Source organism: Hylaeus volcanicus, chromosome 4 (genome assembly GCF_026283585.1).
Source record: "Hylaeus volcanicus isolate JK05 chromosome 4, UHH_iyHylVolc1.0_haploid, whole genome shotgun sequence".
Lineage (NCBI taxonomy): Eukaryota > Metazoa > Arthropoda > Insecta > Hymenoptera > Colletidae > Hylaeus > Hylaeus volcanicus.
The window spans coordinates 10,083,375-10,098,394 of record NC_071979.1 but is presented as its reverse complement, the minus strand read 5'-3'; the positions used below and the strand labels follow the sequence as shown (position 1 = coordinate 10,098,394).

Sequence of the window (15,020 nt, the reverse complement as noted above, 5' to 3'; positions counted from 1 at the left end):
TATTTTCTGGTCACGTCTTGGGTATGCATGAACTTTAAAAAGTGGCGCCTTCGTGCTCACGGAATATTAAAGCCATTCATATTTACCCAGTGACTAGATACTGTAGACACGTAATAACGCATTCTCTCGTTTTTTATTCCTCTCCCTTCGCTCTGAAATTATCGTCCCTTCCTGTTCGTTTCGCGTATTCACCGTAAGACGGCATTATTTCACCACTTCCGATATTCGTTCATTGCCAACTACCCTACTTCACCCTTCCTGATTCCGGCTTATGAATATGAATTGCATCAATTACGCGGAACGCGGCCGCGGTTACCGTCTACGTGATGTTTAAAAAATAATGCCCGTGTAGATACAAATTGCGAATAATACTAAAAAGACGATCAATATTGATTCAAGTATCATTAATTGTTTCATCGAAAAACATTCAAATTTTCGAAACAATGCATTTTTGGTTCGTACATACACATACATGGAACGCACATGTATTCATCTCGCAATTGTAAGTTGAAACTTGTTCGAGTTGTTTGTTTATTTATCTTGCGTTGCTTAAATCAAATTGCTTGCTTGCGTTATGTTTGAGGTTACAGGTTGTACGGAAAATCGATACTCGACGCGTGACTAAATATGTAGCCCGTGAGCTTCGTTTTATTTTATCTCATCGGAAAGCGTTAAAGCTTCTTAGACACTTTGAGTACCTCTTTCTCCGAGTTCTCCGAGTTTACACAAGAACTCGCTTTGGAACCGTTCGGAGTCGCTTTAACGCGTACGAAGTACGAACTTCCGCTATCTACGACTCTATTAAACTTGTTCGCCTCCAACTTTATAAATATCGATACATCGCAGGATTGGTTTTGTTACTTGCCTCGATCCTTAAGCGGAGACTTAAAAACTGGTCGTTGAAAACTGCCGTCGGGTCCAAAGTAGTTTGAACGAGACCATTGATTTCAAAAGCGTCGATCCTGCAAATAAAAGAAGAAAATTGTCCGTTGTGTCAATTGTCCTACAAAAGATACAAAAAAAAAAAAAAACAAATTTTAAAAGTAGTCATCGTCCGTATGTACACAAAAAATGGTTCCGAATCGCAGTTGAGTGGCACTTTTGAGTAATTCAGATCGGAAAAGATGAAATTTTTGTTTGCCAGATTTCCGTTTCGCATCGTGCCCGTATTTTTCCTGCATTCAGTGAAAATCATTTCTCCCTATTATTTATTTAGCGAATGGAAATTAAACACGGCTTTTGCTCGATTCCAGCGAAGCGTAGTAAACGCTCTTTTCCATTATTCGTATTTTCGTTTCGACGAATGGGTAAAAAGATGTACCGTCGAGCAGTAGATCGACTTTGTCGATGAAACGAACGCTGACGCATCAAAATAGAAAAATTTCTCTCTGAATTTCACTAATACAGCGTTATTTAAACGTTAATAAATAATCTGCTATCCGTCGAATAGTTCTGTAATGTTATGGTACTATTATATCGTGGCTGAATGTAATTGTAAATAAACAACACTTTCACTTCTCGAAGCGTGGAAGGAAATTCCCGGTACTTAGAGGATGACCTAATATACGTGCAAAAAAATGTTGTGGTTCGGCGGAAGGAAAACAAGGATAGCTATAGCGCGCGAGAGCGTTACTGGCAGAAAAGCAACCGAGGAAAATATAACGTGGAATTTTGTAGCGACGTCTATTGTATAATCTCGAAGGCGGAGAAAGAGCGACACAACGTATCCTTGGTATGTATGTATGAAGGTTTGCGAAATGGTATCAGCAGTCACGTAACGCTCTGCCTCCCGATCTCTCGAGTCCAACTTTTCGTAATGGATGCAGGACGCATCTATCATCCCTCATCATCAACGTCAAAATCCTGGCCAAACACAGCAGCCATCGGCTCGCCACTGAATACCGACTACTGAATACAAAAGAGCAGCCAACGAATAGTAGATAGCATGCTCAACTGCCTTCCGCTTCCCTCTGGCTGTCTACGTGGATTCCTGTGTGCTGATCTCTATACATGCTCCTCTACCAACAGAGTTAGATAAACTTGTGTGTTACTATCGGAGCGTTCAATTACTACAGGAACAAGATTAAATTCTTAACTTTATCGATACGTAAAGACAAAGTGTAGTCGAGAGACTTCGCAGTCTAATTTGCAATGATGATACAAGTTGAACTAACGGAGCGTGATTAATTACTAACACGAGTAATTAGTCATTACGCGACTGACGCGCGGTCGATGACGGTTCATCGTAACTATGAAAGATCGAGACACGGTCGACCGGTGTCGGTGGTTGAAACGTAACTGCTCGATTATTATATAGCACGATGTTTTGTTTGATATCGCAAGACGAAAATGCATTTCTCGCACGTCCGTCGACGCACGACGTAGCCCATTTCCCGAGAACAATTCGCTCGTTTCAACGCTGACGTGTTTCTTTCTTCTTTCTATTTCCACGTTCGCTCCGTGGAAATATTATATAATAGTTTGAAGCGTGCATTGGCGATTCGAAGCATACCGGAACGAATTTTCATGAAATTTGATTGTAACATCCATACGCTATGCACGAAATTGTCACCGTGTTCCGAATTTCATCGAAACCGTTGAACACGTCGTGCAAGAAGTAGTACCTATACACGAGTAACTTTTCTTTCGGACGAGTTAGAACTGCAGTGAAACTTCCGATTCAAGTGGTGGGATAGATCGATTTCAACGCTTGGAAACGTATTGTGTAATATCACGTAAGAAATAGTTTTTGAGTTTAGTCGACTGGTGTCGCAGGTTAAAATCGCAAAGGGAGATCCGTACAACGTAATTCGATGTCACTCGTGTAATAATTCATATTTTTTGCAAGGTTGTACGAAGGTTAGTCTTTAATATTGCGAGGCTTTGTTTTCTGATAAAATATACGTTCATAACACTATGTGTATTTATTCATCTTTCGTCTACGAGTTAAATAAATAAAATTGGTACAAACGTTCTGACACCTAACAACAAAAATTTAACGTATGGATTCAGGAGAACAAATGAGATTTTACGACATGTCTCAAATATCAATTTTAATTCATGATTAACGTTTTGTCATATAATAGGACTTCATCCATTAAATGAAGGCTTGGGCCAATGTAGACCAAGGTTTCGCCAATTGCACCATGCGCTGCATAATATTCCCCGGTTCGAAGTTTTTCAACAAATTCGTTATCCATGACATTATTACAGCAATAAACTGAAAATATATTAAATGTAATAAACGATTATCGTATGTGCATAATTCTTTTAAGACGTTAATGTTATTTGAATACATTGGTAAACCAATTTTAAACCATACTCACGCGTTGAATTATAGGAAATAAATCAGCTGGGTATGTCACCAAACTGGCTGCTTCGACGTGGACAAGCTGTTCCATTATATCGCCAAATGTTGTATTCAAGGACGCGACCGTAAGAAAGTGAAACGGAGAATATTACGGTACAAGATAGATACAACGAATATTGTATTCGTAAATATAACTTCGTCGAAAAATATGGTCATTGGTGACGAGACTTTAGAAGAGTGTAAATGTTTCGGATGTTTTTTAAATGTTACGTTTCGAAAAAAAAGGGGAGATAATTAAATGAAATTGGATGAATAATCACAATTAGGTATCAAAGCAACAAGGAAAATAGATCAAAGAAGAGTAAAAATATGGTATTGAAGATGAAACGAAAGGACATGGAGAAATCTACGGAAATTGACAGAGAAGAGACTTCGAAAAACAAATTGAATTCTCAAATGCTGGTGGAATGATCGAATAGCGCAATAAAACTTGTTGGTATAAATGAATGCTTTACAAGCAGGTTCGAGTTCTCGTTAGCTAAAAGTCGAACCTTTGGAACGAATAGAGAAATTTACTTAGATGCGTGAGTATGTATGCGAGGTGGAATGAATAGTTATGCGAATATTCAATTTAACATATTGTGACTCTTACCGTCGCAAAGCAGAGGAAAGTTACGAGGAGAATAACGGCCATGCCGTTTCGAGAATTCATTTTTGCAAAGTTCACTTGCTACTGTGCGCTCGGCTAGCACCTCGTTTCTGCGTCACTAAGCACTCGCGGACTTATCCTTTTATGAAATTTTCGTTATCTTTTGCGACATTATCGGTGGCAGTTTGTCTTTTGTCAGAGTGACTCATAACAGGAGTTCAATGGTTTAAAGGAAAAGAAACAGAAAGAGAGGTATATAATTTTCAACGTGTAATGTAGTTGCGCTTCGCATAACGTCTTTGATAATATTAATTAGCCAGTTACCCCATTGGCCATTGTGTAGTTATGTAGAATAGAGTAATTTTCTACGTTACATGCAAATATTTAGATAAATTTTACCTTACCCAAAAGTATGTATTTTATTCGGGAAAATATCGTTGATCTCTCTATCCACATGGTCACCTGTTCCACATGGAATTGTACTGATCCCGACTTTATCCAATCTTATCGTATTCAGTTTGCCAACTCAACGTGTAAACTTTAAATGGGGCACCATGTACATTACCGCAAAAGTGATGCAATACCATTCACGTCAACATTCAAATTTATTTAAATGTTGTTCGTCGCACTTACCTCCTTTCGCCGTTCCAGTTACTTATATTTACGCATTTAGTTTAGTTATCTGTTGCAAAAATTATGCAAAACTTCGCATTTACAACAAAATTTATTCAGTTTGTTCTGCCAGTCGCATATTTATAGATAACAAAAAAACATTCAGCCTTTTTTTAAGTTCAAATACCTATCAGATAATTTGTTATACAACCAAGTATATTGATCGGGCAAAAAAGGTATCGGCGTGGTTAAATATCATTTAACGTACATCACTGTAAAATAATAAGTAATAAATATTTAAAGACATGTTGCCTGTGAGTAAATGACGACAATAAAAAAAATATTCGTCCAGTGTACAAAAATATTAGACGACTCAGAAAAGGGAGGCCAAACTCCTTCATTCTTGACACATATGTAGACACGAAACTTGTCATGGTATCATAGAGGGAGGTCCGATTCTAGAGATGTCTTACATTCTACCAATCGAAAGTTGGAACCTGCTCGTATGAGCATCTGAAGTAAGTCAGAGTTACAGTTTTATTTATCGAGTGGGCGATCATCGTAGATGCTCGAAAGGTATTGGCCTAAGTGGCGTAGCGATTCGCGCCGAATCCGTAATGAGAGGGAACCGAAATCTCGAAACTCTGACAATAAGGGACGCTGGAGTCGGGACGAGCGTAGCTCGCGAAAACAAACCACTGGTAATGATCGAAGTTTGTCGCGAGGCCACTTGAGGTAATGGCGAGTAGTTAGACGAGCGCGTGGTCAAACGCAACCCTCGACAACCCTTTGGATTACATCGAGATCCGAAGGGTATAGAAAGCAAATTGTTGAAGCGAACGCGACTGAAACTTCCCTCTCGTCTTTACCGCGAGAACGGGATATCTCTCGGTCTCTTTGATTGTTTCCATCTAAATTTCCAACTTCATCCCTTATCGACTGATCTTCGCGATTTCTCTATAAACTACCGTCGAGCGAATCGCTTTTACGCGAACGCTATCAGAAGTAATGCGACTCATTGTTCAAATTAAAACGATTTTAAATTTTTTAACATACTTCCTTGTCGATATGCAAGAGTAAACAGTTTGTAGACCTTGTAGAGGTACGTCACGTAGCTTATTAAACGACGTACGTTGAAAATAAAAGTATCGTGTCCAACATTGTCCTGTTGTAAAAAAATAGTTCTTAAAACTAGGTTAATTTTCAGTTATCGTTCCCGTCTAGCCACGTTTACATCTACAGTATAAACATCTGTTCCAGGTAATATCACGAACATGTATTATTTAAAGTGTGTAAATGTTCAACTCTGATACATTGGGTATGCAGATAAAACCATTGGAAAGTTGCGGAAATGTCTGTGTTTAAGCGAGCAGGCGTGCATCCGCAAGTGTATCGAAGCGAGTTCAGCCCGATAAGGCGGATGCAATATTTTAGGAATTTCAATACGGTACTCGTCCCTTAAACTGCAAAGTTTTACTTCGCAGTGTCATCCGACTTTGCCGTGTTTCCTCTGCAGTTTGCATGCAATTTGTATTTATAGTGTTTCTCGGTGGGCATCGTGTTATAGGTTCATTTCATATAAGGTGTTCCATTTTAACATAAAAATGGATATACAAGGCAAAGCACGTAAAACGAACCATCCGAACGACTTGTTTATTTCTGAGGATAGAGAAAAATGCTCCAGACGTGTCTAGTTTGGTTTTAAGATGCAATGGAGTTAGGAAAATCAACCTTGTTTGTTTAAATGAAACATGAAAATTAAAATTAAGATATCGATTGCTAGAGGGGAATTTTACATTTTGTATACAAATATATGAAATGTTCCATTCCATCGATTACTCCATTAACTAGTCATCCCTCCTTTTGAACATGTATTTCTATTAAGCGATTTCTTACGATCACCAATACTTGGTCTCTTTTCTGGGGATCGATTAAAGTGTAAATAATTAATAAACCTAAGAAGAACGCTCGGAACGACCATAGTTTACGGGAGACTTGTACTTTACTGTAAAGTTTTACGGCTTAATTTGCCCTACGTTGCCGCAAGGAGAGATAATAAGAATAATGCCCCGTGATTATAGAGCTGGTCGTGATATCGCTTCGTTACCGTCTCGTCGAGGTAACATGGAAACTTCTCGTCCACTTTTTGCATAACTTATCAGAATCAAAGTAGTCATACTTCCAGTGAAAAAACGCTTTACATGGTTGAACTTATTTCATTGTATGGAAACTTAAAAAATCGAATGTTCGAGGAGCAAAACGTAGTCTCGCGAGACCCACTCGAAGGAACTAATTTTAAATCTACCTCGTTTCCAATCAATTTGGACTTTAATTTCTCAGATTGTAAACAAGCTTAATTGTAAATAATCTGAAATGCATTCAACGTCGGAGGATGTTTCCGCATAGAACATTGTCTTATTTCTATTCGAATATAAAATGCTGTCGATCATGATTCACGGTCCTTGTTGATACTTGCGAGCAATTTGCATAACGGCCTTTCTCGGAAACGACCGAATCGGAAGATGTGGTTTCACGTTCGAGCAGAGTATTATGTATTTATGTATGAGAAATATGCTAATAAACGTGCACTAGATGGTATTTATGTACATTAATGCTTGACGAAATTTACGAACGCGCTCGTGAAAGTTCGAGCATCGTTCTTGTTTCAATAGTTCCTCGCCGTAGAAGAAAAATTCTTTGATTTCAAAATATGACTATATCAGACGAAGAAATGTAAAATGGATGCACTTTACACTATGTAAATTTACCATATTAATAACTTATTTGGTCTTGGTACTCGATGCGCAGTTTGAATGACGCATTGTCGATAAAAACAATAGCTAATAACACGGTATGTTTCGGGCATACCGTGTGTTTAACTGCAGATAAGTCACTAACAATGAAGATAAAGTGCCTGATACTTTTCCATAAATTTGAATTAAATAGAGAGTACCTTTGTATTTCCTATTGCATATTCAACCTGTCCTTAGTTGTGATTGACGGAGTAAACATAGGAAAATGATTTGACGCAAGAGTATACAATTATATACAAGTATATATCGATTGTATCGTGGCGAGATTAAAAATAATTTTCACTATTTAGTTGTTGAAGGCCACCGGGGATCATACATTAATAGAGTATTAACGAACGACTCCATTCATCGTATCGGTGACTGCGGCATAATACGGAACGCGGCAGGACGATAACGTTCTACAGCGGACTGGAAAATTACACGAGCGCGGGATTTGCATAAAAACGAGATTCTCCGTAAATATAAGCTTCACGATATTGCGAAGTTTATTGCAAAGTTGCGAACGTCGGAGACTTCCGTGCGAGACGACGCGACGTCGGCGTCGAGGGCTGAAAACATGTCGCGAGCCGGATATGTGCGCGATGTTAATTAAATTCTCATTAGCCGAGTGCTCTCGCGCGTTACACTTTTTAACTTCGGGCTGGTTAGCTCGATTCGTGCCACAACGGGTCATCAATAACCCACTGAAAGCACGAGCTGGTTTGCCGTACAGTTTCTTACCAACGCAATGCCTCATTGTTTATTTTTAGTGGCCGGCAACTCTGTATATAGCGAGGACTAATTTCCATATGAACCTGAGCGGCGTGAAACTTGCAGATAAACGAAGGGAACTTCACCTTTTTTGCCATTTCTATGCCCCCGTTGTGCTGGCTGGAATATACTTCCGGGTGTACACGTATACTTCCGGACCTTGTTTCGAGGAAAAAATAAAGAAGCACCACCGGGCATGCCACACCTATTCTACTCTAGCATGGAACATTATTTTCATTCCACTCGTTCCTTTTTTAACCGCATCTCCGCCGAGAAATCCCACATATTACTCTGGCATTGAACGCGTGCTTTAACTCGCTCGCGCTCCAAAGAGTTACTTTCTGTTCGCCTACCCTTTTTTACCTTCTATCTCGAGTATTTGTTTTAAATGGTACGTGGATTTTATCATCGATCTTTCTTCATATTAAAAAGATGCGCATCGTTGTGTGTTTATTAGGCTTTGACGTTTTTCTAGGTTTGTAATTTTAGGTTGAACAAAATAATATTTTAATGTCGATATCATTACAGAGGGTGGTCATAGAATTGGTTAAAGGGACGCGAAACAGGTTAACACGGTTTTTACCGTTAGATGAAATCCACTATCGTCGCAAAGACAAATTTTCAACTTGGTGGAGTGATATACGTGTTCGACAAAAGCGTAGACACTCGTGACAAATCGATCTTTTTGCAAATTCCGTCAGTTCGAACGAGGTGGACAAGCACATTACTCGTTACTCTTGCTCGTAAATTGTCCGACAAGCTTCTCGGTATTCCAGAAATTTGTGGCACTAACGTAAAAGTAGGTGGTTTCGCATTCGAAACTAAACTGAATATGTAAAAGAGTAATTGGAAACAAATATTGACTTTATTAATACCTATAGATCGGTAGAGATAAATAAAGTCGTAATTTATTTCGACGTGTGTTTGTTTCGAAATCCATCGAATCGATTTTTATTAATCCTTCGCTGTGCTGTTGCGTACATATTGCTACATGTATATGTTTGCAATTGGAAAGAATAAACGAAATAAGAAAACAAATAAAATTGGCTAGGAGAGACCTGCTCTAATTACACCATTGATTCGTCTCGGTGCGAGAAAACGCAGCTCGACAAACGTAGTAGCGTGCTGCTTTGGGAGAATTTGCGTTTTCCCCTCGATTCCATTGTTCGTTAAAAGTCATTGAATAGTCATTCAGTTACCCAAATCGTCGACGGATGTAAAGCGGCATTGGCAGCTGGTAAAAAAGCCTCCGTTCGCCGCATGTTATTTTATTATAGTCGTTGAATAGCGCTTGATTGATCGTCGCGGTGTTTTTGCCATGCGAATTCTTTTCGAAGTGGCGAGCACGCGTGGCCGCGACTTGTCCCCCTCAAAATCGAATCGATCGAATTTTCGCGCCTCTCGGTACTTTACCATTTCCATGGGGCGAATGTTCGTCACCGTAAATCATCCCAACGAATGGAGCTCGCTCGTGAGTCGTTTTCCGTTCCGTTCTTCTTCCCTCGGTGGTTGTCAAAGCGAAAATATATAACGTGACATAATTTCGCGTAAGACGTTCAAAGATCAGTCTCTGCTGTAAAAAAAACGACGTATCAAAAGTGATACGATACAAAATTGTCGTCGAGTAGACTATCGAGGCTCGAAATGTTTTCTTTCTTTCGAAAATTCTAAAAGAAAATTAATTTATAACGAAAGAATAATTTAGTTCACGTTTGGTCGGAGCGAGGTCGACGCAACAAATGTACAATTACCTACATGAAAAATAGAGCACAGCCGTGCGATAAGTTTTCGACAAAATTGGCAGAGATATTTCACGTCCGCGCAGCTGGGGCAATTAAAACACTGGCCAGAAATCACCGCCAGAAATCAATTTGTATGGTTCGAAGTTCGTCCAGAACCACCGACGATTGACTACACGCGAAATTGTTTTTTAATAGGTAGCAAAAATTAGACACAGTTTAAACGAATTAAGGTTTAAACAAATGAAACCGATAAGCGAAAATATAACAAATTCTTACCGCAGGCACATTCGATAGGCTGCTTATCGTAATAATGGGCAGGGTAACGAGGAAAATGCTAGTAGAAAATAACGAGGACAAGTCGTGATAGAGTGATGCGCAAAATAGAGCGATAGAAGAAATATCGATGCACAATTGGACTCTTTTGTTTTTCAGCAGTGATTTAATTTCTGGTCGTTATCAATCGTTTTAACGCAACTTGTTTTATTTATTTCTGTCATTTTCGAATCGGATCGGAAATCTTTCGACAAAACCATTGTGATACACTATAAAGCGTACCTTTAATCTGAAAACGAAGCTCCCCATACCGTTGAAACGTGACCGCGTGTTTGTGTGTGCACGATAGAAATGCATGCGCATAAATGCATGCTATACTCGCGAATTATACGATGCTTTTTCGCGGCATATTTGGGCTCTCGTGAATTCAGTTTATAATGCGTGCACGCGGAGGGGCACAGGACAGGGAAAGCCTGTTGTGGGAACACAGGGAAAAGTATCGCATTTCTCTGAAATGCTTTCGTGGATCTACGTTTAGGCATCGGTGTTGAAAAACACAATTTCACGATCGCGATAATTTCTAAACGATCCGTTATGGGATTTGCATGCATCACACGCGACCGTCAGCTGGATCAGTTAAGCTAACACCCTTCGAAAGAAAAAAGTTTTTATCAACGGTACGTAAAAAGAAATAAATGAAAATTGAACTATTCATCGGAATAAACGACGCTGATTAATTGTTATACGTTGATTTGATTCATCAGGAACTGAACCCATATTTGTAGAAAACGATCATTAAAGTCAGGATTAATTCGAAAAACAGACACCACGCAAAAGCTAATCATTATACATATATGATTTACATGAAATTTACATACAGTTTGCTAACGAAGTGTTACGACTTTGCAGCGTGTACGAACCAATAATCGTGCATTATATTATAATTGTAATGTAATGAACGCTATACGTCTATTACGGTTATTAAAATATGATTATATCATTAACAAATAATCCAGTAAACAAATAAAAGGAGACCGGTAGTTAGTGGATGTCGAGTATAGAAACAAAATATTTGATCGCATAAAAACGAAACATCGCTAGGAATTGAGACAGAAGCAGTTGGATAGAAGACGATCAGACGGATACAGGTAACAGGATTCAGAGAACACAAGTTTTCGAGAACGTTCACAGTAACAAGAAGCTTATCTAGTAAGTGAAGAGTATCGACCACGAGGAGAAGGCATTTCGAGAGGATTTAAACCATGAGATGCAGCAGACCGGGTGTGTATATTGTCAAAGTCTGATTCCAGTTTGCAAATTACGATATCAATCTTAGAAGGGTTTGTTGTGCAGGGGTTGCATGGTATCGACACATATTGCATGTGGTTACAAACACGATGAAGGTGAGCGACGCGTATGTATGTCAGAAGAGGCTAGAGGATAGAGCCCTGAGGAACGCCACGTGCAACAGCCCGTGAAGAGATTAGTTGCGGACCTTAAGCGTTAGCCATGGCCCGTTTACTATAAAGCGAACGGTAAAGGCGCAAGAACAAAGAGTTGTCATCGAACATTTTCAATGCTTTGGAAAAACCAGGAAACGTCGTTGTTTATCCCGTGCAATGAGTGAATATCAATGACTCGTAAAACGAAATTCGAGATACGTCCAACTCCGTTGCAATTTAACATATACGAAAGTCTACGAAGTGATTTAGAAAGAACATGAGTTGAGGAAAAAAACAAGAAAAATATAAGAAAATACAATGTTAATGGCATTCAGACTATCGTTGACCGTTCGAATACAATAAGTGACACAACACCGGTAAGCGTTAATTGGTAGCCGCGTCGGTTGCTCTTATTAGGCGATGATTAATTGCGCAATTAACCGATGGCTGGTGTCGAAAATGACAGATTTGTCGTGCGCGAAAAATACAATTGCATTCCGTAAGGGACATCCATCAGGTGTGATTGACGCATATGGCTCAAGTCATTATACGTGACAACGAAATGAAGTACTTTCCAAATTAGTTGAGCTTAAACTTAAAATTGCTTTTCATCCCTGCTTGTCGTCCCTGTATTCTTCTTGTAGTTATCACTCTCTTTCTCATCTTAATCGGAGATTCGCCAAAATGGAATTTCCTAGGATAAATTTAAATCTAGGAGACGACGGGCATGGATATTCCTGCTGTCAGAATGAAAGACAAAACGCGGCCATTGATTACGACGTGATTCGGTTCCGCGTGTTCGAGCCGTTTCGGTCACCACAGCGATGGACGCTGTATTTTCGATCGGTATTAAATTTTCATTGAAATTTTCATTGAAATCATTTAGGTCGGTCCAACAGGGATCAATTCGCGTGTTAACGCGAAATCGTGTACCTAGGTATTGAGGTCGGTATCGATATCGTCAACATTTTCGATCTAGTTTTCAGGGTACTACCTTTTGTAGTTGCATCCCGTCTTGTAGCATGACGTACAGAAAAAGCATTCTGTCGAGGAGAAGTCGAGGACAAGAGATTTTCATATATTTTCCTTTAAATACCGTCAACGGCATCGCTTCCTCGATAGAAAATTGATTTTATACCAGTGTCGGATCCTTTTGCGTTGACATAGAAGGAAGATCGCGATCGGGGAATTGAAATCGTCGCAGGTAGTAGAGGTGTCCAAAAAGGAAAAAGAATCGAATCGGACCAGCCAGGAATCAGCGGTGTCGAATAGTGGAAGGCGTTCGTTCGCTATCGCCATTTCGCACATCGAGACATTCGTCTTCGGGCCGTGTCGGACGTTTCTATTTCCTCGGAAACTGCAGCTCCTGCGATGCTGCGTCACGGTTGTGGCTGACCGTCCTGCACGTTTCCTTCGCACGATTTCTATAGAAACGTTCTCTCGAATTCGATGAAAAATGTTAGCCCGCTGATCGACTCTAAGCCACAAGTTTCTCCGTCGTTAACGATGCTTCGAACGTTTCAACTGTCGCGGCAAAATCCCTTGTGATCGAGAAAATTGTTTCATTTCCACCTGTTTCCCGTAACCCTTCTTCTTTCGTTTCTTTCGTATACTTACAACCAGCCTTTCTTCGACGTTTACAGGAAGGTATTCTATGGTCGTCATCGTTACAAGGATCATTGTTATTCCTCGCGGATCGTGTCCAGAACTTTGTAACTAACTTAGAATAACAGGTCTTGTATGCAGAACGCATGGGAAACTCGAGAAAGCAACCAGGCAATCCTAATTGGCAAGTTTACAAGAAAACTTACAAAGTTTCAGTAAAATTAGTTTTTAAAATCAAAACTTTCTAAACTTCCACTTTCTATATATTTACATGCTTAGACTTTCCAGTACTTACGCGATACTGGGAGTTTACTAGCACGCTAAACGTTAAACTTCGTCACGTTTGTTATATTTGTAGCACACGAAATCACGTAAATCCCGAACACTGTTTTCTATCATTCCCTATAGCTGAAATTCCGAGCACCTTAACACCTTCGAAGTCCGATCGAAAATAACTTGATAATTCCGCGAATTCCAGGCTTCTTTCGTTGCGACTCACGTTGGAAATTCGCGTACAAAGTTAGAGCGAAGTAGTGGGGAAAATGTTCACGTGTGCGAGTTAAATCTTGTTGGTAGCGGCGCGTGGCGCGGCGTTGGAATTCGGTGAGACGCGTTCAGTCTGAAGAATGGCCAATGGAGAGTTCGGCATCTCCGAACACGGCCACCGGCTGAAACAAGTCGCTTCAGACAACGTGGTAGGCTGGTGTCAGCGGAGGGGAAAAATCTCGTCACCGAACTCTTCGGAGTCCGCTTGTACGCCGAGCACGTCCTTCACCTTCCAGGGGTGAGAGTGAGTTTCGTGGATCCGGAGTGCTCCGATTCATAAAAATTTATGAGAAAAATGAATTGCTCGACAGCCCCATTTCGGAATACTGTAACGGATATTTATAAGAATCTCTCTCACGGCTTCCGCTAATAATAATCTTTCTTATCGCAGCTTCCGTTGGCAATAAATATGTCACGAAGCCGTATGTACGTGAGATGCTTAAACCAATCCGTAAGGTGAAAGTGAAAATAAATCTTTTCCGTGCTGGTATAATCGAGCCATCTTCCAGACGATGTTCGGAATGCTGACGGAGCATCGATGATCGTGTAAAGATCATCCCTCGCGAGTGTACATATTTAGATTGAGCATACAAAGCTATAGTAAACACCTGCCGTCATATCGAGTAGTATTGATTGGAAACGTGAATAATAAATGGAAACATCAATTTTTACACCTAAGCTAAAAGTAGGTGTCCCGATGTGAAACTTGGTATTGGAGGAAAGTGCCATTCGAGGAAGAAAATAATTCCTGTTTTAACGCAGAGTTAACGTGGCAAAATGTTACCATTGAAAACGGAAACTGAGACCGAGAAATCGTGGCGACTACGAACGATCAACGATAGGGGAAAGAAAAGTCGAACGAAACGATTGGTCGATCCTGACGTCGATTGACGTTTCTTCTTGAAATTGTTCGCTGGTTTTCGCCATTCGGCGGACAGATGTATTCGTTACTCATCCATCTTGGATACCTTTTTCTCCGTGGAAAATTCCAGGGCGCCTTAAAAACAGTTGAACGTAAATCTTGTAGTATTATACGTAGTCTCGGTTGCGCTTTTTACGTTTCTCCGCGTAATACGGAGCTCAACCTATTCGCTCGTTCGTATTTTATGGGTTAAGAATCATTGGATGCGCTTTTACGAAGTTTGTCCATCGAGAAATCCCGTAATCTTTCGATGCGATTTATTTGCGAGCGATAGCGTCTTCACTGTTATTAGGAGAAATAAATTCGGTTATTATAGAGAACAGGTACATCCTCACCGATTTCGATGATTTTTAAAT

General features: G+C 39.9%; 2 protein-coding genes across 4 annotated transcripts in view; one reads left to right on the top strand and one right to left on the bottom strand.

The window, feature by feature from the left end:
• Positions 1–15,020, bottom strand: part of LOC128875948 (lysosomal acid glucosylceramidase-like) — a 50,727-nt gene that overhangs the window by 8,518 nt on the left and 27,189 nt on the right. For 2 of the 3 annotated variants that reach the window (XM_054121996.1, XM_054121997.1), the window contains exon 2: positions 866–962. The exons of the other annotated variant lie outside the window; for it this stretch is intronic. The gene's annotated coding sequence lies outside the window, so the exon portion shown is untranslated. The remainder of the gene's footprint in view (positions 1–865; positions 963–15,020) is intronic. 3 annotated transcript variants of the gene reach the window in all.
• Positions 4,099–15,020, top strand: part of LOC128875946 (tubulin glycylase 3A-like) — a 49,995-nt gene continuing 39,073 nt past the window's right edge. The window contains exon 1 of the mRNA XM_054121992.1: positions 4,099–4,211. The gene's annotated coding sequence lies outside the window, so the exon portion shown is untranslated. The remainder of the gene's footprint in view (positions 4,212–15,020) is intronic.